This window comes from Lagopus muta, chromosome 2 (genome assembly GCF_023343835.1).
Source record: "Lagopus muta isolate bLagMut1 chromosome 2, bLagMut1 primary, whole genome shotgun sequence".
NCBI classification, from domain to species: domain Eukaryota; kingdom Metazoa; phylum Chordata; class Aves; order Galliformes; family Phasianidae; genus Lagopus; species Lagopus muta.
In genome coordinates this window covers 79,868,755-79,895,763 of record NC_064434.1, presented here as the reverse complement: position 1 = coordinate 79,895,763, position 27,009 = coordinate 79,868,755, and the positions used below count along the sequence as shown (strand labels likewise).

Genomic DNA, 27,009 nt, shown 5'->3' with positions numbered 1-27,009 from the left:
TAAGCTCATCAGCCATAGGGTCGTAAGGTCAAGGAGGAGATAATCCCTCTGAGCCTTGTCAATGGAACAAGCTTATTTCCAAGCTCTCCCATTCAGTGATGGGGTCATATCTCCAACAACACTAGTGAGGAAGAGTATTCCCACTTATCCTCACAGCCCGGTGCTTCTTGATATTACGTTTTGGCTCATCCCATAGGGTGCCCACCCAAAGGAGCTGTGTCCTGCTTTTGAGAAATTTATCATCTCCAATGAAGACCTCAAAAGAGAGCGTGCCACATGAAAGCAAGAATATTGCTGACTCCCGTTGGAGTCACACAGAACAGCAAACAGGGAGCAGCGTGTCCCACTACATCTTCCTGCCTTCAGGGCCAGTCTTCCTCAGAGGGCAGGTCTGAGATATGCCAGCTTATGAAATATAATCGGGGCATTTCTATGCTGTCCCTGTCATGCAGCCTTGAATTCAGGGACGTCTTGAATTCTGTGCTCGATTTGCCCTGCTTTGATGTCTCATGGTGGGGGCGTTGATTAGAACAGCGAAAGTAATTGCAGCTGCCCTTTGGTTTAGAGTGTTAATCATCCCTCCAGCCAGTTTAATGCATTGCTTCCACAGATCTTCCTCCTCCTCTGCAAAGTGCAGTGCTTCTGGTTACAAAGATTTCCAAAGTGTAAAATAAAAACCTCTGAGTGGCATTGGCTTCGTGAAGGGGTGCAGCATCCCTTGCATGCCTGATCAAAAGAACTGCGGAGTACGCTATACTCAGAGATGTCTCTTGAGGGATCTTATGTCACTGTGGTTGAGGAAAAAGGTGGGGATGGCACCGGGATCTCCTACTGTAGTTCAGGCGAGCATAAGCAAAGAAGGGCTGTCCTTCCTGTAAATTCTAATTTTTCCACCTAGTTTCAGGTCACCTCCATCTTCCTGGGTGTACTGACTGCGGTCAGTCAGGAGCCTTGGATTCTGCAGCAAAATCCCCCTGCAAAAGGCTATAAATCATTTGCCTTCGTTACCTGCAATTCTACAGGCATTAGATACAGCTTTTCCTGCTAAAGCAGGCTGTGCTGTTCTGAGGGCCTCTTGCTCTGTTTCTCACTGGGATTCAGGTAGGTATGGGAGAGACTGTATTTGTATCATGTCTGGAGAGGCATGAAGAAATGATTTTTAGCTTGGCAGCCTCATTGGAAAATAATTTAGATTCAGAGGAAAACAAATGTAAATTTTTGGGGGTTTAAGTCACGGGGGAGTGGGGAATCAGTCTCATTGTTTTCAGCTGACAAAATGTTCCATCTGATCCAAAATGAAAGGCTGAGCTATGGATGCACACAAACAAAAGCAAAGAGGGGGGGGATTATGTAACTGCAGGCAGAAGGAACAGTAATTGCTATCCCCGTCTTTTATATCTTATGAAAAGGGCAAAAAGAAAAACCCATCTCCAAAGACCTTGTGGTCTGGTCAAGGCTTGGTTGTGTCAAAGATCCTGCCTTCAGTCAGGGACCTCAGCATGAGAACTCCCTCTTGCTAAGGAGTCCCAGCCTGAAGATGTCCTGAGCCAGGCTCTTCTCCACCGTTCCTACTTTTCTGCTGAAGATGTTCTCTTGTAAATTCAAGCATCACTCCCTGGCCTGCTAGATTAGGGCATTGTTCCAGGATTTGGGGTGTTCACGTTCCCTTCTGTGAGGGAGGGACTACGTACTTCAGGTCAGAAGAACTCAGTCAAAGGGGAGAAAATGAGAGCCTACCTCATGCCCTGGGGGGCTCCTCTGTGCCTTGCAGCTTATAGCTGTGCTTCAGGCAGTGGGAAGGCTGCATCCTCCTGTGATGAGCAAGTGTTTAACCTGGGTCTCCTACGCTTTTGGGACCTGATGTAATGATACAAACAGCACTAACTCCTCTTGCAGATTTGCAACGCTAATTAGCCTTTTTCTTTTTTCACAGCTAGCATCATTCAGGAAATGCAGTACTCATGTGTGAATAGTTTTGGGTCAACTCAAACCATATTTCCAGAGACTATTATTCTCTGGAAAAAATAATGATTGTTCAGGTTTATTCATGAACAGGCACTTGCAGAATTAGTTTCATATATCTGGGAAGGAACCATTTCAGTCTCTCTTTTGAAACTGAGCAATTGTTGGATATTAAAAAAAAAAAAACTGACCAGAAAAATAGGATGAGACTCAATTGTAAGTGCTTGAAACTTAATGAAGAAAATGTTATTCATATTGGTGCATCATTGATATTAAGGAAAATGCAGTTTAATTCAACAAGTTTCTTCCTAATGCCATTGTATTTGCCAGTGGTTTTTCTTACGCAAAAAGGATGTGCTGCCTGTTATAGAACTGCCTTTGCCAGTGTTAAATAGTTGAAGGGAACCCACATGAATGCTGCTGTGGGACCCATGTTGTACTCCATGGGGCAAAGGCCAGGACACGTGCTTGGTAAAATATAGGCTCCATCCTCCAAGGCTCCTCAAGCAAAGATAGAACCAGTTACAGTAGGTGGCAGAAAGACGAGTTGGCAGCTTATGATGGGATAAAAGGAAGCAGCTGAGTAAGTGCAGAGACCTCAAATGGCCTCCATTATGGCAAGCTTGGATGTGTCTGATCCACAAATCACCTAGCTCCTAAGAGAAGAGAGTTGTGGCAGTAAAACATGTCCATTCAGGGTGTCACTAAAATGCAGAGGGTGTGAAAGAACTTTGAAATAAGAAGAAAAAAAGCAGGAAATACTTTCAGGACAATTGAACTTGGATAAGAGCATGAGGAGAAGCAGCAGGAGTACACAATGATGCAGGTGATGCCAGCCAGTACTCCTGCTTCCTTTTCCTATAAAGCAAGACTAAAACACCCTATTTGAAGAAGATAGACTTGAAAGGGTAAAAGGATATACTTTGCCCGGCATTGCATAATGTAGTTGTAGAGGTTCTTTGTTGCAGAATGTCGTTACGGCAGATAGTGTAGATTGAAAGTGTGACAGACATGGGATTAAATTTAGCCTTGCTGTAACTCAGGGAATGGACCGTGTCTTAATAAAGCATGAATAATAGCATCTGCAGTTGTAATACATAACACTCGTAATACTTGTGTCTTCAAAGCCCAGACTGGCCAGGATGAAACTACAAGCACTATCAATGCTCACATTCAGATAATCAGCCAAGAAGGGGGCAGGGCAAGTTATATGTACCAGTATGGAATTTGGGTGAATTAGGAAAGGTTTTGCAGCTTTCCTTCAAACACAGAATCATCTAGGTTTAAAAAGACCTTTAAGGTCATAAAGTACAACATTCAGTATCATTAACTGTTGGTTGGGTAACAGACATTGTGAACAATTACTTTTCCATAATCAATCAGACCTTTTCTGCATCTTGTTCTTCAGAAACTTCCTGCACAGCTTCTCACAATGAGTTTCTGAAGCTTTTTTGTCAGAAGGATGTTAAGTTTTCTTTTCATGGGTGCCTGGTGGGCAAAGTGGGCTTTGTGCTATTGCAGGAGAAGGTTTCCTAGAGCATTGACCAAGAAAGTATTGTTTCTTATAATGAACAAATTGCTAGCAGCCAAACCAAACATTGCAAAACTAAACAGTGTGTTGCACTTCAAGAGGCTGATCTTGTTTTGACAAGAACTAAAGGAAATGCTAGCACAGGGCAAAACAAAGAGAACTTCATTTCTGACTGGGCCAAGGGAGAAGAAGCCAGCCTGATGGGCTATGGACCCATGGGTTGTGTGTGCAAAACCTCTCTTTCCTCTAGGATCCCAAGGATAGGATGTTGCTCTCTGAGCCCACAGGCACGTGAATTGCTTTGCATAGTTTGTTAAATGTTGACCATCCACATCAGAGATACTTCATTAAGTGGAAGGTCTATAATGAAGATTTGGTCATCTGCTCTGGCCTCATTCCTGTTCTTTGGCATTTCATTCCCACTGTGTAGGTCACTTGTAGATCATCTTGCCTTGCTCTCATGCTTCCATGCACATGATGGAAACCCAGGCTGTGTCACCCAAACACTGACTGTGTTATGGCTCATCAGGGACCACTCTTGTTGTTGTAGCCCCAGAAGATCTCAGTTATTAGCTGCCTGCAGTCTGCTGGAAGTGGCTCTGCAGAATCAGCTAGATCCCTATCTGGCTATTAAAAGGGATGTTCATCTCTCTCTGCTCCCTGTCACCTCTGCCACTGCCTGACGAGGCTACAGGCTTCTCCCAAACCAGACTCCAAACTAGTGTCTTTAGTCCTGACTCTAATGTTTCCAGTATATGAGAAGCGTTCAAGATGGAAGGATAACAAAACATAGGTGTGTATGTAACTATTATCAGGAAAGAAACGAGGAAATACAGAATGTGGCTTTCATCATGGGTGGGATACACTGCCTTCATGATGTACACATTACTTCCCTGAAGGATACATCTGACTGAGAAGAAAATTAACCAGATGGACCAAATTTCTTTAGTGCTAAGAGCTGCATAATGCAGCATTTAATTAGAGGAATACAAACTTCAGCACAGGTGAGTCTGAAAAGCAGGAGGGTCATTCATGTAGTAAAGAGGTGGTGATGAGCAGGCTGGAAATAACATGGAATTAGAGGATTTCTAAAGAAATAAAGTAGTTTTAATAGTGTGAAAAATTCACTGACCTGTCACTGGAGACTGGCTTTTAGCCTTTTATTTGATCTTGTAGAAAATCAGCTCTTTCAGGAGAGATCGCTTCAGCTCTAGGAAAGGCATTCCAAGCCTTGCTGAGATGACAGACATTAGAACTGAAAATCATCCTTTTCTTCCACACAAGAATTGAGCTTCATGGAACTATTGATTTCTGAACATAATGCATCACAAGATACTGGTCTCTGTCCAGAAACCAGCCTGCTGGCTTCCTTTCTTATTGTGAAGCAATTGTCTGTTCTGCTTTCTGCTTCCAGAACGCTGAGAGCTGTTGTTATTTCATTGATAGAATTCATCCATGCAACTTGCACCTGACTTGATTTTTACAGCTCTCCCTGCTGATAGCTGTAGTGCTGAGTTTAACTGCAGCATCTCAGCCAGCTCGTGATTGGAAAAGGGCTGGAAAGTCTTTCCCTGATTGACAACTCCAATTCCCTGCTATTACAGGCAGGCACACCATGTCACATTCCTCATAAACTCAGTGAGCTCCAGCATCAAAAAGCTTTTAAGGTAACCCTAGTGACTACTTGTTTCAGTAGAAGATTGTTCTTAACCTCTACCCTCCCCAAAGGAGTTTTAATTATTTGTACACTTTCTGGTGTGCGCTGTTTTGTTTTCACAAAGGCAGATAAAGCGATGGCTTCTTAGAACTCCTTTTATAAGTTTGACATGTAGTTAATTCTTTGCTGTAGGTGATTAAAGCTCTGGCAGAGCACCCGGAGCAGGGTAATGTGCAGAATGAAATGGAGAAATCAGAACTGATGTTAATTTGGTCCTAATAGCAAGTCAGTGGCAAGGTACCTGACTTCTGATCTGCTTTCTAAGGTAACACTAAAGACTACAGGATGAAACACATCCTGGCATTAGAACAGAATTTAACAACTCATCACCATAGCATCTCACTACAGAGAGCTGAATTTCTTCCACAGAGAGCATGCACTGATGAGTGCAGCACACCCCTGTGTTTTGAAGAGCATTTCCAAGCACCGGTGAGCCAGACTTTGAACGTGCTAATGTGCAATAAATCAGTGATCACCAATACTCTATGGTTTTCTCACTGAGGAAAATTTCTAGAAAGCAGAAAAAATTATCTACAGCCAAGGAAGGTGCGAGTCACAGGCTGGGAACTTCAGAACTTGCCAGGCCTGTTTTTGTTTTTAGGTTTTGGAAGTGTCCTGGAGACCTCATGCCACCACAACCTGAAATTCTTACAACCTTGTACTGATGGGATAATCCACACTGGCTCAGCATTTCAAACATCCAAACTTGATGGTTTCTAATTGACCAGCATCCAATTCATCATAAAAAAGTGTGCAACCAACTACGAATAGCCATACCAGCATTACGTGTTTGGGAGGCGCAAATCATATGCTGTCATTTTCCAGCCTGGTGTTAAGTCAATATGTAAACCAGATGCAGAGGTGGCGTGTGGTACTTTTTTTTCTAATGAACTACTATGAAAATGCTTTTGGTCTCCTGGTATAAAAGGCACATGGGAACTCATCAAGAAAATACTCTCCTCATAAAGGCCACGCATGCATCATGAGCTGTTCGTTACAGAAGCTTTTGAAACTGTGAATAATTTCTACTCTCTGGAAGAAATGAAAGGCACATCTCAGCACAGGTAACAGGAGGAGAAGGGATCCCTTGTCTCACAAGTGAAGAGGGACACACTTGGTTCTGCTACACAGTCAGCCCCTGCAGAGGAGTTCAGAGACTGTCTGGATGCATGTGTTTTAACTGTGAAAAAAAAAAAGAAAGAGGAAAGTTAGAGAAAGGAGCACAAAAAAATAGTGAGTAAACAATTCCAGGGTTTAAATTAAACAACAATAACAAAGTAAGCCACCAAAACTGGCACATTTTGGTGGGCAGAACTGTATCTTCATAGGAAACACATCTTAGACTTTTAGGAGATGATGTAAGATAAAAATATTTTTTACTTCCAGTTGTTGCAATCCAAATGCAATTACGTTTTTAGGATCTAGATACCAAAACTTGGAGCCCAGACCTTAAAACTTTTACTTTGCAATCAGAGTAGTTTGCCATTGGGCTCCCCAACAAAACACGGCAAAACTTGTAAGTAAAAGGTTCAGCATAAGCTCTGCCAAACTAAGCTTGCAGGAACAATGACCAGCTGAGGCTGCAAGTCATAAGGCTGCTCTCAGCGTTCAAGAGCTCTTCAGACAACTGTAACTGGGTGGTCACTACAAGGTCATGATGTCTGAGATCGTTCTCAGTCAATTCAGAATCCCTTGCAGAGGACCTCAGGGTTACAGCACAAAAGAGACGCACTTATTCTCCGATTAGAGGAAGTTTATTTTACTAAGTCAACAGAAAAAAAATACAAGCACGGAATGACTAGAAAGTCTCAAAGGATAGAGGATAAAATGAACAAACAAATCTGCCCTGCCACTCCGTGACAGTGCATACGCAGGCAGCAGGGACTCACTGCATTCCTCGGGACGTAGAAATCCCAAATGCACGTATGCCAGCACAATCATCAGTGTGAGACAGCTGACCTCTGTACATCCACCTTTTCTACAGTCTCTAACATGGCTCTCTGTTATGTCCAGGCAACAGAAGTTTCTTTTCAGTACACCCCTTGCATATGAGTCCTGCTGAACTTAAAAACAGGCATGCCTGTCAGTATTTTCATGAACATCAGTGGATGTAAGCAGACTCCTGAAATTAAGAAGGTGCTTTGCAGAACTGAGCCGGCAGTCAGCAAGCAAGTGGATCCCGAGTAACATGCACCACTGGAATAAGTAGACTGATACCTGGAACTTGCCTCTTCTTTTCTTTCCTGAGACACAACAGCCAGCACTGCCTGCCTGCCAAGCAGAGGAATAGGGTGAAAGATCCTTTAAAGCATTTGCCTGCACCCACAAATTTCAGTCCACATTTCAAAGAATGGAGATGCTCATCTACATCGCACAGGTGTTGCTTTTTTCTGTGCCAGAGGCTGAGGAATTACATGTGCATTTCTTCAAAGCCTAGTACAATATCCATAGCATTCCTGCATTTTGGACTCAATTATAAGTTTCCAACAAACAAGATTTACTTTTCTTCCTTTTACTCTGTGAGATCTCTCTAAGTAAGGCTCTAGAGAAATAACATTTACAATCTGTGCTGATCGTGATCAAAGTGAATGTATTCTGCCAGCGTCATTTTTGAGGGAATAGATCAAATGCCAGCAATTCTACTCCCCTTCCTCTCTGTCTGCTTTTCCTTCCCCTGCACTCTTCTCCCTCAGAAGAGACAAACAGGACTGTAGGTCTATGATCCATCAAGGATTTTACTGTTGGTCTCCACCTATTCATGAGTACTTCTGACTACCTCTATAACTTCCAACCTTTTTGTGCTAAAACCTTCAGCATTTCAACCAATGCAAGGCTTTTTGTTTGTTTGTTTGTTTTTTTCTTTGAACTGTAAACTCTGAGTTGAGGATTGTGTAATTCTGCCTTCGTGTTTATACAGCACTGAACACAATGGAGTTACTCTTGGTTTGTCATTAGGCACCACCAAAACAAATCTAATGACAACAGCCTGAACTACCTGCTCCCACCCACGCCCAGACATGAAGCCTTGTAAAGTATCACATCACTGCTGACAGTCCCTCTTTAGCGTGAAACAATAACTGTCTTGAGCATGAGAATTTTAAATATCTTTCTCAGAAAAAAATTCATTCACATGATTGTATCTGCACACCATGATCTGCTCAGAGGGAAAAATGTGTTTATGGATGTAGATGAGGCGCACTCTCACAGATGTGAATATGAACAGGCTGTGCCATGCAGGTAATTCTATTCTGATGTTGTCAGCTCTGGTAACCCTGGGTACCAATGATACCAATAAAATCTGCGCTACACATGTAATCCTGGGTACCAAGGTCATCTTATTAACTTGCATGGAGAAAACCACGCAGTGGATTTAGACGACTCTGGGTTTATTGGCTGTAGCTTCAATGATCCAGGCACAGGAAAGGACTGCAGGGGTCCTGAGAGGTCTGGTATTACCATTGTAGGATCTTAGGGCACTTTTTGCAATAAAGCTTCATAAATCTGCAGTTGTCACTTTGCTGTATTTGACACCTTTTGACACCTTTCCTTTAGAACAAAACTATCTGTTACAAAGGGCACTTGTAGTAAATGGTGAAGGATCTCAGGTACTTCTGCTTCAGGGGAGCTGAGCAGGTGACATGTCAGTCAGTGGTCCCTCATTGTCACTGCTCTCATTCCACTAAGCATCAGTTCTGATTTGGTCTCTCCCCAGATGACACAGTGACTAGATTTAGATGATGAGTAAACATCTTATCCATCATAAGTTCTATAAATAGTCATTGCATCCATGTACAGTATCTTACTGGACTATTTACAGCATGATCCAAAGCCCCCTTGAAGCCAATGGAAAGCATTCCACTTGCCTTACAGGGCTTCAAATCAGGCCATTACAAACTCCTCACCTCTAGGACATATGGCCGTGGACCTTTTGATTTTTTCATCTGTGGATAAATCATCTCAATGGAAGAGAGGAGAATTAGAGCACGAAATGGAAGCAGGCAGTTAGAAGGGATAGGAGCAGGAAGGAGTCTATCTTCTACTTTGCTGACTACTATAAGAAAAGGATTAGAGAGAAAGCTCTCTCTAAGGAGATAACTGTTGGGAGGCACCAAGTCCTTTGGCTTGAAGCCTGTTTTCTGTATTGAGATGCACTGGTTGCACCTATTTTCTTTGTTTAGTGTTTGTTATTGTGTCACCTACCTTGAAATAGGAATGGCAAGTCGTGAGAGGATGTCTATGCTCAGTCCTTCTACACAGCACATGTATCATCAGAATTAGGTTGTGTAAACTTCCTTCAGTGAAACTCTCAGAGCAGACAATACTGTACTTTCCACAGCAACAGGGAGGAGGGACAGGTAGATGTCCCAACTTACAGGACTGGGTGACAAGCTGTTCTGTCACTCCCTTTCCAGCCCTGGCTCACTGGCACATGGTTTAATGGGCATGGTACTGATGGGTTTTGTTTGGACTTGATGATCTTAATGTTTTTTTCCACCTTAACAATTCTATGATGACCTCCAGTAGAAGCCAGTGAAGACAGTGTTACTGATACCTGCATAGTGCCTGGTGACCCTACTAGCCCGACAAGATCCAACAGAGTGGTTCCAGCTTGAGGGAAACTGTAACTAAAACATAAATAAAAGGAAATGGTATAGGGAGAATGTTTAAAAATGAGAGTTTTGGACAGAAATCTTGATGGCAGCGCTTAGCGTTATCCAGTTTCCTGTAGACAAAGTGGGAGTTGCATGAACTGAAGGAGATGATAAGGAACATCTTCCCTGCCCATCTTACCATGCAACAGTTAAAAAGCAGAGATGGGCATGCTGCAGGAATCTTCATCCCTCTGTTACTCAGTGTACTGAGTCAAACACAGACACATTTCATACCCTGACCTCAGTAGGCAGAAAAGAGGCAGCCGTGAACTTATAAGGAGGGAACTGATATCAGTGTAATGGGCCACACATCAGCACAGGACTGTGGGCAGGAAGAAGGCTTTGTGGGGTCTTGCTGGTGGGACCAGGGTGTCAAGACAGGCTCACTGTCATGCTGAGGAAAGAGAGAAGGGAATACAGAGAAGAGGCATGAGAGTCAAAAATTTTCACTGCAAATGGCAGCAAGGGAGACCTGACAAAAACACACCAAGATTAATAAGGGAGAGCTGGAATCAACTGCAGTTGGAAAAATATGTGAACAGGGTGAACAGGTAAAGGAGCAGGGTGAGCAGCCTACCTCTCAGAGGGGTTACCAAAGCTGTCTGCAGCAAAATAAAAACAGAAAAAAGGTCAAGGAAAGAGGCCAAGAAGTAAGATCCCAGATGGAAGAGGTGCCAGAGGTTTTGGATGCTTAGGAAAATGCTGTATGAACTCCCTCTCACAAGGCTGGCAAACCTGCCTGTCTGAATCAGTTTGAGCCCTGAAGCAGTAGGGTTAATTTCCTTTCTGCTGCAATCGTAGCAAGTCTAATTGCGGATATTATTATTCATATAAGTATCTAAAAAAGGATATGGTGTGGAGCAGCTGGAGCAGAGCTGTGGAAAGTGAAAAATGTTAATGTTTTTATTGAGGCCTAAGCACTGAGTTTAGATCTTTTCATCTTTTCCACAAATAAGACAAGCAGATAACAGAAGAGCACATTAATAAAACTGAGTGACCCTTCTGGAAACCGTGCTTCAGCATTCACAAAAAGGCAGGTAGCTGGACATGTCCCTTGCTGCCAGCATGCTCATTTAGCCCCCTTTACAGAGAGGAGAAATCATTCCCTCTATCACAACCTCAACAGATCTGTCACCTTTTGTGCTGAAAAGCATCTGCAGATACTTGCCTTCTCCGAGTGGGATCTTTCAGAAAGTAGGAGGCAGCGCAAGCAACCGCAGACAAAACCAAACCAAGCTTGAGGCAGTGCACTCAGTAGTCATTCTCCAGAACACCAGCATTAGTTTCTGCAGAACTACAGGGTCAGAGGCTTTGTTGTCCTCCCTGAACCCTTGGAGCAATACCAGAGAAGTGGGATGGTTTACTACCACAGGTGACGTATGTTGTTCACTGCCTTTAATACTGTGGAAGTTACTGGTTCAACAGACAAAAAAAAAAAAAGAAAGAAAAAACATTCACCAACTGTTACGGTTTAGTTAGAAACAAAACAAGTCAATTCTTTTGTTTCTTTGTTTTGTTGCTGAAACTTTTTTTTTTTTAACTTACTCCAGTCACCGGAAAACTTGAAGTCAACCGTAAGCACAGTGAGCCGATGAGTGAGAACCATCTTAAGCTGACATCTTGGCCACCTCCCAGATCTGAGCCTCATGCACTCACCCTAGAGGTGAGTGGTTCTCTGGGACTTCTGATGACGTTCAGCTTTGCAGAACTGATGAACTCCTCCCTGGAGCAAAGCTCGTGGCTCAGTTAACTCCCTATCTCGGGCATGTTCTAGCCCCCAAGCTAGAAAGTAGCAAGTTAGGATTTTAGAAGAATCTTGAACTGTTCCAACAGGTGGCAAAGGAAAAATGCCATCTTGGATGGCTTCTTGAGGAGCAGAAGAACCCAGTTCACTGTTATCTGATCAGCTGTGTCCTCAGCAATTCACAGGAAAGATTTCACCAGCTCATTTGTGTTCTCCCTCCAGGCTTTCATTGTGTTGTTTTTGAATGCACAGTCCAGGGTTGCTTTGGTGTTATTTACCCTTGGAGAGCCTGATAAAAATCCAAGTCCCTGAGGAAGACTTAATGATAAGGTTTAGGGGGCTCTTTTCTACTGAAGTTCAGCTCCTCTTTCCCACACTGCTTTGCTCTTGGCTGATAGTAGGTGGTCAAAGTGCAAAGGCAGGGAACAGAACCAGGGTGGTCACCAGCCTGACCTCTGTGGCAACAGATGCCCAGCAAACAGCAATATGCCTAGAAGAAAGCTCTCACACTGATATTTGTGGGGAATTTCTTCATGGATCATCAGATGAAGTTGTTCACTCAAACCCTTTCCTTCTCTTCCCTTTTATTTCCTTTGGTTCTGACACTTGGAAAGTGCATATGGATTTTCTATGGATGTCACTGTTTGCGTTATGATATTTGGGTCACTACTCATCTACTGTTTACACAGACTAAAAGGTTCTGCTTCCGGGGTAAGCAAATTACAAAGCCCTGGATGCAATCCATTTGCCAAGATACACAATTACAAGAGATGGGCTTACAAGTCTAGCCTGTCCAGAAGTCCTCTTTACATCAGCTCTGGGACATCACTCCATTAGCTGTAGCCTGCTCCCGGAACTGCTCCTGTGGCTCAAAACATCCAGGGTAAAGACCTTTGCTCCTTCCTCTGAGCCTTCTTCCCCGCCTAATGCTGTCTAATGCTGCTGTGCTGCCACAAGTGCTGGAGTCAGCTGCTTAGTGCCAAGCAGTACTTTGACAGGTTTCATTTCAGGTGCTTGATAAACTCATTGCTGCTTTAAAGTGTATGGCAAGTTTTACTCTTCATAATTGCCATGCCCTTCTATAATGAAGAGGAAAAGAGCGGTAGGGAAATTACCATTGCTCAGATGACTCGAGAAACCAGTAATGAGAAGTAGAATCTCTCACCACAGTGTTACCAGATCACAAGTGAGTTAGGTGTGTTTTCATGACCAGTCTAAGCCAATCCAAGTCAGATTTTTGCCAAGATATGCAGCATTGCTTTTCTGCTCCTGCTCATGAGTTCCCTTCCCTTCTCCCATGCTAGCTGTAGGGCTCATGCATCTGGGAGACCAAGTGCTCCAGGCTGATCCAGCTAAACACTCCAGTCAGCAGAAAAAAGGAAAAAAGGGAAGAGTTCCTTCACCTGAGTGCTCAACTGCACAGTCTCCAAGGTGCACAGGTGATGAAGTGGGAATGAATGATGTAGGGCTGAGTCACCACTTGCAGAGGTAGTACTGGATTAGATTGCCTTGAGACAATGATGAAAGCAGAGAAAAGAAAATCAACAAAACCAATACATTTTTCATCTAGGAATTAAAAGCCTATCCATTTGTCATCATTATGCTGTCTGAAGTCTTTATAATAATTACTACAAACCTAAACGATGGGACTCATCTCTACTCATTTATCTAGCTAGTTTAAGCTAGTTTCTCAGATCTGTCTGGTTCGCAGATTCCTCCAGTCAACAGAGAAAGAAGTTTCCAGAGGAGGACGTATCTCATCCAAACACAGACATTTAAGGAGACAGAGCCAATCCTCCAAAGATGCTCTTGAGTTTTGTGAAAATTTGAGCTCTGTCTCCAGGATATTTGCATTTCACATCCCATCTTGTTCTTGCCTGGATCAGAAATTCCTATTCTACAGGGACCAGGCTGAACAGTGCAACTGCTTTCCTATTGATATATTCTTACTGAAAGTGAAGTGCTCTTCTCTGCCCCTCCTGTGCTGGGACTGCACGTGCAACGGGCCAGATAATTTCTTTAGTGTGTTTCAGATCAGGCTTGTTAGACCAGCAGCAGGTTCACAAAGGTAGGATCTGTGACATCATAAGGATCATCCCAAAAAGAAGCTGACATCATAAATGACAAAAAACTAGATAGATGGGAAGTGCCCAGCTTTCTGAGCTCCATGTGAGGAAATGAGGTGGAAGTATATCCTTCCAAAGAGCAATCGATTTGGGGGATGGGAGGAGGAGACATTATTTCATTAATAGTTGTTAACAGCAGCTTTCCCTCCGGAAGTTTTTTCTGCTATCTTAAGGCAAGGTCTATGCGTGTACAACTTAAAAGATCTGGTATGGAGATTTTGATCATAATGACTTAATTGAATGAGGTGTTTTAGGAGTTTAATATTACATCGTTGCTGATGGCTGGCTGATTGTTTTACTTGCCTTTGATCAACTGTGTGAGTGGAGGGTCATCCCAGTCACCATGGGCCTACAGTATCTGTCATCACCCCTCCGTCCTATTTGTCTTGCGTGTGTATGCAGAAGGCCTGCTTTTGATGAACTGTGAAAGGAAAGATGAACTGTTGTAATGAAAACATTCCCTCCCCAAGATCCTCTTTAGACAACATTCAATTGGTTTGACCTTGTCCCCCCTTGCAGAGGACGGTAATGATTCCTGCAGATGGCTGGGTCATTCCTTGGACACTTGGGATCGAGGGAGCCAGATACTCCGTGCCCGTTAAATCTCCAGCTATGTAGGCTGCAGCCAGGAAATGCAAGAGTTGCAAGATAGTGAGATAGTTGCCATCTAGTCGGTTGGAGTCCTCAGATATCCTGGGCTGCCTACTTATACTGAGGGGACTTCTCCTAGGTTCACAGCACATGCATACTCAGTGCACGCTTGCTCTGAGGTCTGGACCTCTTGGGACTACAAAGGCATGGCCTGGGGGAAGCTGGTCAAGCCCAGCCTTCCTTGCCCAACTGCCTGTAAGCTTGCTTAGGACAATATGCACAAGCAAAATACATACCTACTGTCCTAGCCCTGCTGCTTTCCTCATTCTTCCTCTACTTCAGAAGTTTCTTGAAAATGCAGATTTTGCATGTGTGCCAGTTATAAGGCATCTGACACTTGGGCACAGGCCAAACACTGACCATTTTTGCTTTGTCATGCTTCAGTGAAGCAAGAATGCCACTGTTTCTCTTGGAAATGACACAGCTACCAGCATCCTGGTACCTACAATAAGGAGTCTTTTGCCAGATGCTGCTGTCTGACTGGTGGGGTAGGCTTTTCTGCCTACCTTTGCAGCACAGGTCATGTAGATATGACCCATTTGATCAGTTTTCATTTGATCACATTTCCTTCAATTTCAGGTGCTTTAGCCTGAGCTGGCTTCACTTCTCTCAGCCTTTGTGATAGACGCATAATTGTTTAGTCACCTGAAAGACTGCAGCCTTGTCACTCATTCAAAGTCAAGGGCTCTACACCAGTTTGACTGTTTCAGGTCGGATATGAGAGCAGCCAGAGAGCTTCACCTTATGTCAGCCCTAGTGCATGCTAACTCCACAGTTTGCCTGCAGCGCGCTTAGCCTACAACTCCCCATCAGTGTCCCTAGGAAGCAGTGCTGCCAGCAGATTTGTGACATTCATGCAGGCAGAATTCCTCCTTGGCCTTTAGAGATGTCCTGCTTGAGCAAGAGCTGGCAGGGATGGCAGCAGAGAAACTGAGTGTGGCATTGCCACTCTCCAGACCTTCTTCAGACCAAGAGATTTTGACTGGACATAAGGAAGACACTTTTTACAGTCAGGGTGGTGAGGCACTGGCACAGGTTGCCCAGAGATGCAGTGGATGCCCCATCTCTGGAGACACTCAGGGTCAGGCTGGATGGGGCTCTGAGCACCTGATGTAGCTGTATGTGTCCCTGTTCTAAACTTACCCAAATTTTGTTGAACAAGAGAAAAAGACATCCCTCCAACCAGCATCTGAAGCAGTACATTGAGGCTACAGCCCTGAGCTGCACTTGTCTAGCTGCTGTGTGAGTAGCAGTTGGAGGTGCGTGCGGCAACAAGCATCAGGAGATTACCTGCTTCAGTAACTTGGGTTGGGTGTTAACTACCCAAAGTAAACACTCCAACTGCAGGTTTGTGAAAAGACTTAATACCCTTTTTTTTTCTTTCTTCTCTTTCCAAAGAACAATTCAGCCGCATCTTAAAGCATCTGTATGTCCTGTATGTACAGAACAGAGGGTGAAACTGAACTCAGTGACTGTTTCACCAAGCAGCAACTGGAAGAGGATGGGAGGAACAATAGGGCATTTATGCAATGCTCCATATGCATCAGCCCCAGCCATCTGGGATCCAGGTGATCTGTGCTCCCAGAGACATCCCAGGCACACAGAGCGTTACCCGGTGCTGACCTGCGCTCATATCAGTTACATTTGTGATACAGCACAACAAAGTGAGGCGTCCAGGTCTTGCTGGAAGGAATAACCAGATATATAAAAATGACTGTTTGGCAAATATATATATATATATATATATATATATATATATATATATATATATATATATAATTCCACAGAAACAAAATTCCAAAAGAAAACTAAACAGTGAACTTGGTCAGCTGAACTATCTGACAGTGTTCTCTGAGCAGTGCCTTGATGCCAGTACTAGTCCAGTCAAACTTTACCCTCGGTGCATGTCAGCAGATCAGTCCAAGAGTTCCATATCCCAGGTATTGACAGCACCAAGTATGGATACTGCTTGCACAGAAAGCTCTCTGTGTTTAATCTGAAATTAAGATTTTTTCATTCTGATTTTTTTCAGAACAAGAGCGATGGTGCTAAAGTTCTACACAACTAGCAAATCAATGAAAAAGAAGCCCCTTTGAAAGCTAAAAGCTTCAAATGCACTGCTGATCTTCAAAACTTTGCAGATAAAAAAAAAATACATCCATCCATTTCTGGATTTCAGTGAAATCAGAAATTGCATGCTCTGCACTCCCATATAAATGTCAAATCTCGCACCTCATCAGCATTTATCATTATTCCCACTTAAAAATGAATCTGTCACAGATGAAGTGGAAGGTCAAACGAGCTCATTGGCCCCTGGCTGGTGCGTGCTTTGCAAATCTAAATTCCAGAAGAGTACAAAAGAGGACAAAAAGGGTGCAGAAGACCAACAGAAAGGAGGTCAGCTCGGGAAAAGAGGAGAGCTGCTTTCTGCAGGGATGTCTGAAATGCCTAAACCAGCCTGATGCTCACACCAGCTGAGCCAAACTCTGGCCTCCCTGGAGGGTAGCATCATGGTGGCCACAGCCTGGGGAGCTCCAGTTCAATGATAACCAATTGTGGGGCTCTCCTCTGGGAAAGCACAGTTGCTTAATGTTCCATCACTAAAAATGGATAGGACAAAAGAAAAGTAAAGCCAAAAAATTAAAAATACAGGCTCAATGAACTTACTGAGAAGGCAGCTTCTTTGCTGGATCTTAAACCTTCTCACAGTGTTTGTTTCTGTGAAGGTGTGCATGTCGTTCTACACACATCTAATATATGCATGGCAGTGTGCCTCTTGGCTTTTTCTTTTTATTTAATCTTTGACTTGACAGCGTTGGAACTTGCTTCTCTGTGAAATCGGAGAAGGAGGGATTGTTGTGTGCATCAGGTTTTGCTGTTGCTTTGTTTCTTTCCCTTTCATTGAGTTACATAAAGAATCCCAGCAATTCCTGGCTGCTCCTGAGTGCTCAGGTGTCCATTTGTTTATTTTTGTTGGATTCATGTTGCATTTGGTGCAAAGACCACTGCATTGGCCACCGCTGGATGGATGGTTTAGAATGCTGATGAGGACAGCTCGTCCAGCAAGGAGCCTTATTTTTACAACAGCAGAGAAACCTGCCCTTCACTTTTGTTTGGTTGGATTTGTAGTACCCTTTAATTGTTTTTAATTTGGGATTTTCTTCTGGAGGACCTCAGGATGAACAACTTCCCTAAAACCCTCCTCCCATCAAACAATTCATAAAACCAGAGAAGTGCCCAGGAGCAAAATACCCTCCAGATAATTAAGAGCCAGCTTTGTGAGTTTCTGCTTTGATAACAGAAATCATACAAAAAACTGAGCTGGAAGAAACTTTTGAAGGTCATCTTACCCTTCCACCAGCTTCCAGATAGGATCCGCTGTGTTGAAGGTGCTGGATTTGGGATAGTTATCTTAGCCATTGCTCAAACCTTCCCATGGCAGTGCTTTCACACAGCTAATCATCTCAACAATTCATGAGTCTCACACCTGGAAAATGTCTCTTAACATCTCACCTGAATTTCCTCTGTTGCACTTTAAGCCCATTACTTCCTTTCCTGTCCCCAGTAGACATGAAGAGCAGTTTATCCTTCCTCTTTGCAGTAGCCTTTCACATACTTGAAGGGTGTTATCACGTCTAACCGTCTTCAATTCCCTAGACTAAACAAACCCAACTCTTTCAGTCTTTCCTCATAGCTCATGTTTTCTAGCCCTCTGATCGCTCTTGTTCCTGCTTTTCTGCTGGACGCTCTCCAATTGGTCAACAACTGTCTTGGAGCCTGATGCTCACAAGTGGACACAGATTGATTCAACAGGTTATTTCAGGTCAAAAACAGAGAAGAGTAATTTCAAAGTGGGAGACCTTCACCATTAACGACCTACTTGCACCAGCTGCAGCACCTCTGTGAAACTTGGCTCTGGGTCAAACTGGTAGTCACCCTGAGAAGTGGTATATTCATAGATGAATATCAGCAACTTGGATTCAGGCAGCTGAAGCCAAAAAAAAAAAGAAAAAAAAAAGAAAAAATATATGGTCTCTGAAGACCATATAAAGACAAAAAACATCCTCTCAATAGTCTGTTAGTAGAGAACGCAAGGACAAATGGCCTTTCTCTGTTGTCGCAGAACAGGGGCTTCTTCCCTTCCATTTCCCCAGGCTTATTCTTCAGCTGAAGGAACATGCATGTATGTGTAATACTGCATTTGCAAGAAGTCCAAAGCAAGCCTCAGGAAGACTTGTCTGTACATTCAGCACAGTGCAAAGCCTGGAGGGAGGTTAACTTACTTTCGAAATCACGGCACATTGGCCTCTAAGCAAAGAGGATGGGCTTATTCACTGGGGCACGCTGACATACAGCTCTTGGGCTCCTGGTCCTGCTGCTAGCTCTGTGGCCAGCACTGGGATCCTTGCAGCATGCTTCATTGTGTGGTGTGGATGTGCCCTAAGGAGCTCATTGGGTTGTGGGAAAGGTTCTTATTCCTAGAGTCAGTTTTCAGGGCAGAAGGATTTCTGCTGTCTGGCTTTCTTGTCACGTTGCAGACTTTTTCCCTTGAAATTGCTCTTTCCAAACTAACCTTAACACCCCTCAAAGAGCACACTTCATGAGCCAAAATCTTTTGCTTCTGTCAAGGGAAGACAATGGAAGAACGTGTCAAAACAGCTATGCTGCTACACCTCAGGCAAGGCTCAGCTCTCTTCTGGGGAACTGCTCCATTACATATTGGCTAGGATTTGTGCCAAGATTTGTCAGTTAATATTTGCAAAATTTAATCACAACAGCCCAGATTCTGCACTGCTCTAATCCCATTGAATTGTTCCTTAGTCTGTGGCAAGTGTCTCCTATTTCAATTAGACCGTTCATGGTTGTGGGTGCTTTTGAGTAAGAAGGGATCAAAACCTCATTCTGGAAATCTGGTTTCAAAATGTCTTCATCCAAACCAGGACTGCATTTCAGCTTCTGAATCCACAGTGTATTATAAAAAGGGAAGGTTTAAATAAATACCATACCTGGACCATTGTAGCAAGTGACTCTAAGAACCAGACTTGCTGGGAAGAGGAGATGAGTGCAGCCTGGTTCTTTGCAATGCACCTCCCTGGAAAGTTCCTCCTTTAAATGAAAGAGAGATCAAACCAGAAAAATAAGCAGGACCTACTTCAAGAGGCAGGATTGCCTCCTGAGTGCCAGATAATAATAAACGATGTGTTTGTAATCCAAAGCAGAGAGACACTGGCATTTTCTTTGACATCGAATGCAAAAAGGGAACAAATAGTTCTGTAAAGTGCTTTTACAATACAAGGTGAAAGATCTTTCACTAGAGAGAGGATAATCTCTGGGGATGGCTGTTTGTATCTTTTATTTCACATCAGCATGAAGAATCTGGCAAAAAGAAGTGTAAACGTACCTAATGGCACATAATTTGAGGAAGAAAAGAGATGAAATTACTGTTAAGAAGAGTCAATAAAAAAAATATACCCGGGAAGGAGAAGAAACAGAAGGGGAAAAAGCTTGTAAGCAAGGAAGAACTGTACTTCTTTGTGCTAAGGTTTTTTTATCTCAGCCCAAAAGCTCCTTCTGAATGTAACTGCACAGAGGGGAAATCCCACCTCCTTCAGGAGGCAGCCACTGTGGGACCTGCTGGGTGCTCCTGGCAGCAGCAGCAGGGGGCTGCCAGGGAAGCATGGGATCCATGCAGCCCAGATGGGAGAAATTAATTCCAGCAGAACAGAGCTGACTCAGTTATAATTTGACCAGACCACTCTCTATAACTCCTCCATAAACACCAAATGCCCTTCAGAGTGACACGAGGGCAGCTTCGAAAGTAATGCCTTCTGTGTTAGTAGGTTGGCCCACAAGGGAAGATGTTGGTGGTATGGCAGCAGAGGTTGAACCTTCCCACCAATATTCCATTACATGTTGTTGCCATGTGACAGATGGCAGCAGAGGGGCAGTCTGACACAATGGCATCTGACATGGAAGTGCGTATGAAGCAAAGGTGTGTCACTGAATTCCTCCATGTGGAAAAAAATGGCACCCACTGACATTCACCAGTGACTGCTGAATGTTTATGGAGACCAAACAGTGGATGTGAGCACAGTGAAAGTTGGACCATGTGGGCAACATTTTCCTAGCACCATTGGCATCGTAGCAGCTGGGAAACAGTGGGTCACCTCTGCTGGTGCAGATTTTGATGAGCGTGGCATGCAGGCTCTTGTTCACCACTGATGAAAACACAGAGCTAATGGTGGTAACTATGTTGAAAAGTAGTGTTTTGTAGCTGTGAATTTGCTCTATCAAACAGTGTTATTGTGCTCTCTGTTGTAATTTCCATGAGAATGAATAGGAGGCATTACTTTTTCAGTGACCTACATATTTCATGCAATTATATAGTCTGGGCTCAACCCTGCGCCCCGTCAGAAGATTAGAGGGCAGGATTAGACTTTGTGCAGAACATTTTACTTCTGTGCATCAATTCCACCTTTTAAAAAGTGTGACGAGCTTTATTTCTGGTTATTTCCTAAGGACACACGTTGGCTCAGCAGCCCTGGGTTTCTCTGGAACACCTGCTCTTTACAGGCTCTGCTGATTGAAGGACAAGGTAATTAGGTAACTTACCCAAAGGTCACATGGTGAGTAAAGTAGGATTAGCACTCAAGTTCCTCCTGGCAACTAGTCCTGCGCTGCGACAATTAGAAAAGGTTAACCGTCCTCTTTTAGCTTTTGTTTTCCATCTTCCAGAATGTGGCAGCACGTACACAGGGCTGGGCCACCTTACATTTCCTCAGCTCTATTTTGGAAAAAGAAGAAAACACACAAGAAAGCAAACAACTCACCTCCAAAAGGGCTTTGCAAAGCCATTGTATCTGGTAGGATGTGGTGCTTAGGAGCAAAATGCTGGATTAAGCTAAGCACACTGAATATGAATTCTGGAAAATGACCGGCTCCCTCCCTAATCCCCAAAGCAGCACACACAGCCGCTGTGCAACACTTTGTCATGCTGCTTCCTGTCTTTGCTCAGAAGCCAGCCTGGCTTCCCTGACCACCTACCCTATAGGTGAGGCGAACAGTAGCAAAGGCTCTGCTAGAGATGTCCTGGCTCAGCTCCTTCTTGCCTGAGACTTCTTGTCCAGGTCCCCTGTGCAGGCATAAGCCAATGGGAAGAGTCCCATTGGTACTGGGTGTACCCTACAAAATGCCTGGTTCCTCTTGGTGGGTTGTCCAAAGGCCTGGGCAGACAGCTCTTTTTGGGTGCAGCCAAGTGCTGGTCTTCCTTCCTTGGGGAAGTTTAGTGCTACTTTTGGCAAGATAGCATAAGTCATCTAAAGGACTTCTGCACGTGCCATGTGGATGTCTCTTTAGACACAATTTTGGGGCATCTAGATAAAATGACCACGTTCTGTGCTGTCTGCTCGGAGAGACATGAAAGACATTCAATGGGACTCTTCCTATTGGCCTATGCAATGTCTCTGCAGGCCAGAGGCCTTGGCTGTTTCCAAGAGAGGTCAGCAGGCTCCTTCCAAAGAAGATGGACCTTCAGAATCCTCCTCTGGTCCTTCGAGTGCCACTCCTCCCTCTTTCTCTTGCTGGTGACTGAACACAAATTCAGCTGCTCACCATGTTGCTTTAGCTCACTGAACGCATTTCACTCACAGCCTTCAGAGGACGTGAGACAGGCTCACCTGCCATAGTCCCAGAGGGTGCGTCCTGCACTAGGCAGCGTAACTGGATGATGTATTTCTCTTTCCCACTATAAATATAGCCTTAGGGTAAAGGGTTGCAATAAAAGAAAATCCTTTCGCCTATTGCACTATGCAGTAGCAGTATGGTCATTTATTTCCCTGCCTGATAACTGCTAGAAATTCAGGTAGCTCTATCAGCTGAGAATTTACTGGATCATTCATCATAAAGCAGCTGTTTCAGAGTCAGTCAGGGACCACAGCTTCCCAAATACTAGTTGTCGGGATTTGCATTACTTAAATTCACAGTCACTGAGAGTATTTGCAAAAGCGAGCCCTATTCCTAAGATGTGAGTGGGACAGCTTGACTTTAAAGACTCAACTCATATTTCTTATGTGTTTGAAAGAGCACCTGTTTAAACTATGTAGATCTGACCAACAGTGGGTATGTTTTGGGCACTGACCCGTTAATAGAAAGGGTGGGGCTTTGCAGTCATTAACAGCAATCAGCAACTGAAACAAACACAATGAAATAAATCAGCATTTTCTTTAATCCTAGGTTAGGCAGGAGGGTGAAGACCAGGACTGAAATAAACTTCCAACACCTCATGTCTCATCCCCAGTTGCTGGCCTTCTCACGTGCCAAGAATTGAGAACTGAGAACCTGAAAAACATAGCTGTTTCTATTCTCGCAGCAGTCCCAAGCACTAGTTTGTTATTAATGACTCCGAACTGGCAAAAGAGTCCAGAGCAAGACATTATTATTATAATTATCTCACACTAAGATATTATGCTATCCACTTTAAGAGTTTTTCATAAACCTCGACTGAAACCTCAAGAAGAAAGGATAAGCTTTCTCTTGCACATTTCTATCAGCAAGCAATGGTGTGTTTGCATGTTTTGCCACCTCCTTGTCACTCAGTGCAGAAGTACTCAGAGGGAACATTACTGCCCATCTGAACCAAAGATCTCAGCCAACTCCCCTGCAACCACATCCCCTCACGAGTTCTTTCAGCAAGATCCTTAGATTCTACCACTTGTAAACTCAGCGCAATTCTTTGATTCTGCCATTCATAAACTGATGTGCAAGCAGCTACAGCTGCTCATCCGCCTTTCTGAAATCACCCATCCATGAACCACCTTAAATAAGCAGCTGGTGTTACCCCTCACCTACAGCTCTGAGGACATCACCGAGTTTGTGTAACCTTGGGTGGCTGCCCGCTCCTGGGGCAGTCCTGGGAAATGCAGTTCTCATCTGCTCTGTGCATTAGCATTGCCCACCTCAGCAGCCCCAAGGGTTGGGTGTGGGGTTATGTATGCCTTCTGAAACGGGCTCTTCCACAGCCACTGAGGTCAGAAAGCGTGCCCTGTACCTACAAGTCACTCACTAAAACTGAAATGGCAGATAGCGCTTGTGCAAAGTGCTCATGGCATTTACGCAGGGCCTTGACTGGGTGCTGGACACATAATACTTCTAGAGACTCTGCAAGTCATGCACTGCCCCTGCTGTATCACAGCCATGTATGGTCACTTGTGACTTGGTAATGTCATTAGAGGTCACCAGCACCACCAAAAATTCTTCAGTATGGAATTGTTTTATGAAAGATCAAACCTTTTATGAAAGATCAAACCTTTCAAAAATGATGAATTTTTCACTACATCAAAGAAGTTTACTAACATTCAATGAAACGCTTTTCCTTAGATTCTGGAGGAAGGAACGAGCCTCATAAAATAATAAATATCTTTGCATTTTATCTCCTGATGCCTCTATCTATGGAGGTATTTATATGGCCCCCATAACTGGTCTCTGGTCCCTTACCTGATTAGAGAACAGATCTGCTAAACAAAGCCATGATTTGTGTGCACACCAAACTGATCTTCTTAATATAGCTTTTGGAGGAGAGACAAACCTGCTAGGGAAGTGGAGTTACTAAAGAATGAGTTGCTGCAACAAGTTTTTTTGTTGTAGAGGATACTTGCTTGGTTGCAACAAGTTTTTTTGTTACTTGGTTGATGCTATGCAATATAAACAGTTTATCCCTTAAGAGCTGACAGAAGAGCCAATCAAATCACCGGGGGCCTGAAACTTCACTGTACATCTAATCTTTTGCAAAGTAAAAGCTGTTGTATACCTGAGTCTGGGCCCATGGGGAATTCCCCATGGGTGGGGATATCAACAGAAGAGATCCTACAACCCCTTTGCAGAGAAATGGGATAAAGGAACATGGCCAGACCTATGGTGTGCCACAGCTACCCTGCATGCCAGAAGAGGCATCTCTGTCCCTTTGCCACTGCCTGGCCCATGTCCCAGCATTGGGACTGCCTTGTTCCTATAGTCATGCCCTGTTTATGGGCAGAGGGAGTGGAGGATGAATGCTGAGCCTCACTTCTACTTCAATGGGAAGTTTGCACTCTGCTGATAGGAGGGAACAAGTTGCAACTTTCCTGAGAGCCACTGCCCTTGAAAGAACACCTGCACAATAAATCATTTTGGAGGATTCTGGGCCAACCTGGGATGCTGGAACCTGTAAGCTAGCAGCACCGCAAGGCACCCCCTGCCCTGATCTCTGAAGCAAAACCACGATCTGCACTGCACTCCAAAGCAGCACTCTTACACTTCCAGATGATCTCAGGCACTACCTGGGACACCCCAGCCACTGACTCAGAGATGTCACCTGAAGTTATGGAGGGGCTCAAGAGGCCAAGAGACTTTTTTTGCAGGGTTTACTTTTGAAATGCTTTCACTCCATTGAAAGCTGGAATGCCAAAACCAGGCACAAAACCTCTCAAAGAAAGCTCTTCCAGGCTCCAGCTCAGCATGCCACCTGCCGTCATCATTTCTTCTACTGTTCTCAGGGGGCTCTTACAGCAGACGCATTGGGCTGCAGCCAAGTTGGCATGAAGTTTGCATGAATCTTGAGACATTTTATGACCTTAATAATGTTTAGCAGAAATAAGCAAGGCTGTTTGCAGCTCAGGCCCAACCTAGTTAAAAGCATTTCTTAGCAGGGTGGTGGGCACATAAATCAGTGTCTATCCTCTTGCCTCTCTGTCATTGACCTTTCTGTGGGAGGAGAGGCTGTGCGGAGACATGTGGATTGCAGAGTACACTCATGTGCCATTGTGCTGGCACCATATCCATTACGAGCTTCTGCCCTTATTCTTAGAGGACATGTTCCAGTAATAATATACCCCAGTGAACTTTTCCATTATGAGATCACGATTTCTTCCACGGGAGATTCAGTAGCATGTTGCAATTTACCGGCCTGTAGTTAGCCAGTAAGAATCTTCTCACTGCAGCAATGCAATCCTGCGGTTTTCTGAAGTAAAAAAAACTGTGTCCAACCTTTTAAACAGAGATTCACTTCCACTTTTACACCTGTGAAAATGAAACAGAAAACTGTCTGCATTTTCATATTCTGCATTTTATACACCTGATTTATGCTTCCCGTCAGACAGCTGTGAAGGCCAAATACTTGGACTGACAACCATGAAAAAATTGTGAGTGCAGGGACAAAAAGCAAATGCTAATTTTGCTGCTGAAATCTCTGAAAGGGAGATTTATACTCTCAAAAATGCCTAAAAAGAAACTTGTGATGTTGTGAATAAAGCGTCACTATATTTTAACCAGGACAGGGCATCACTGTTGATTTATATTGATGTAATATAATCATGCTTGTTATAATCATTTCAAAGGGAAGATATTCACAGAGAAGTGCAATGGATGACTCAGGTCTTTGTTACAGCAAAACAATAAAAACTGCAGAATTTATAGCTGTATAATCAGGTTTTTATTAACACCAAATGTAATTAGATAACAAAGTCCATCTCCTAAACCTTCTCTCAAGACATGATCTGTCCAAAGTTCTTCCCTCAGTTAGTTCAGATCCTAGATTGCATGAAAACAGTTCTTGGTTAGAAAACTGCACCATACAGAGACTTAAGATTTGGCTGATCAAAGAGACATCTAAGAGGCAACTTGACTGGTGTTTAAAAGTGTCTGCACAGAAAGTATCCAGAAAGAGGGGTTCTTTGCTTAGAAATGTGTAAGTTGAAGTGCGAATAAGTAAGAGCAGAAACAAGCCTTTAACAGCTAAGTCATTAGCACTGCAGTACGTTCTCAGGAGACTTCCAGATTTTCCATTCTTTGAGGTCTTTCATTGACAACAGCATTTTTTTTTTTTTTTTTTTTTTTTTTTCCCTAAAATATAGGCAGATCATTGGTGGGACCAAATATAAAATAAAAAGATTGACTGCATGAAAAGCTACTGCCCATGACTTGGCTCAAGGTATTCACATAAATATATCTAGAGCCCCAACCCATTGCCTTATTTACATCAATAGGCTGCAGATCCCTTCTTCATGGCCAGTCTTGAAACATGCCTAGGGCTCTGGCTCTGGCTCTGTGCGGAGGTGGAGCCTCCAACAAAACTGCTTTGTTTTTGAGCCATTACCCCATTCTTCAGGACCGTGGCTGACTGGAAGGTCTGGTGCTCCTCTGAAAGTTTAGAGTATGGTTGTTAGTTTGAAAATGTAATGGGCCTTGGGGTTGAGATGGGATTTGGGAACATTTAGCTCCTTTCTCAGCTTGTGAAGTGCAGAGCAGGTGAAATTCAGAATATAAAGATCTGCACACATTTATTTCTCTCAGTGTTCTCCCGATGCTGGAGTAATTTTAAGTTTGGGTCAGTTCAGATACATCAGACTCGCTCCCAGTACGAAAATCACACTGGATTCTTCCTTCTCCCCAAAACTGATTCTAGGTCCTTGAAAAAATCTCACGAGAGTCTTCTTCAAATAGCTTTTTTAATCCCTTCAGTTCTTTGCCCTCTCCTATTTCCATTCTCCCCTCCCTCTCTTTGTAGATATGAGCTACGTTCCCACCGACGTCATTAGCATATCAATTGTTTGTTCTCAGGACGGTCATTATGACTCCGTTTGTCTCTGTTATTA

At 43.7% G+C, this 27,009-nt stretch overlaps 1 long non-coding RNA gene across 1 annotated transcript; it reads right to left on the bottom strand.

The window, feature by feature from the left end:
* Positions 1 to 7,105: 7,105 nt before the first annotated feature.
* LOC125689426 (uncharacterized) lies at positions 7,106 to 11,950 on the bottom strand. The gene is made up of 3 exons (XR_007375262.1): positions 11,408 to 11,950; positions 11,027 to 11,275; positions 7,106 to 7,477 (listed from the first exon to the last, which is right to left on the bottom strand). It is a non-coding gene; the product is annotated as an uncharacterized LOC125689426 (long non-coding RNA).
* Between the last annotated feature and the right edge of the window lie 15,059 nt (positions 11,951 to 27,009).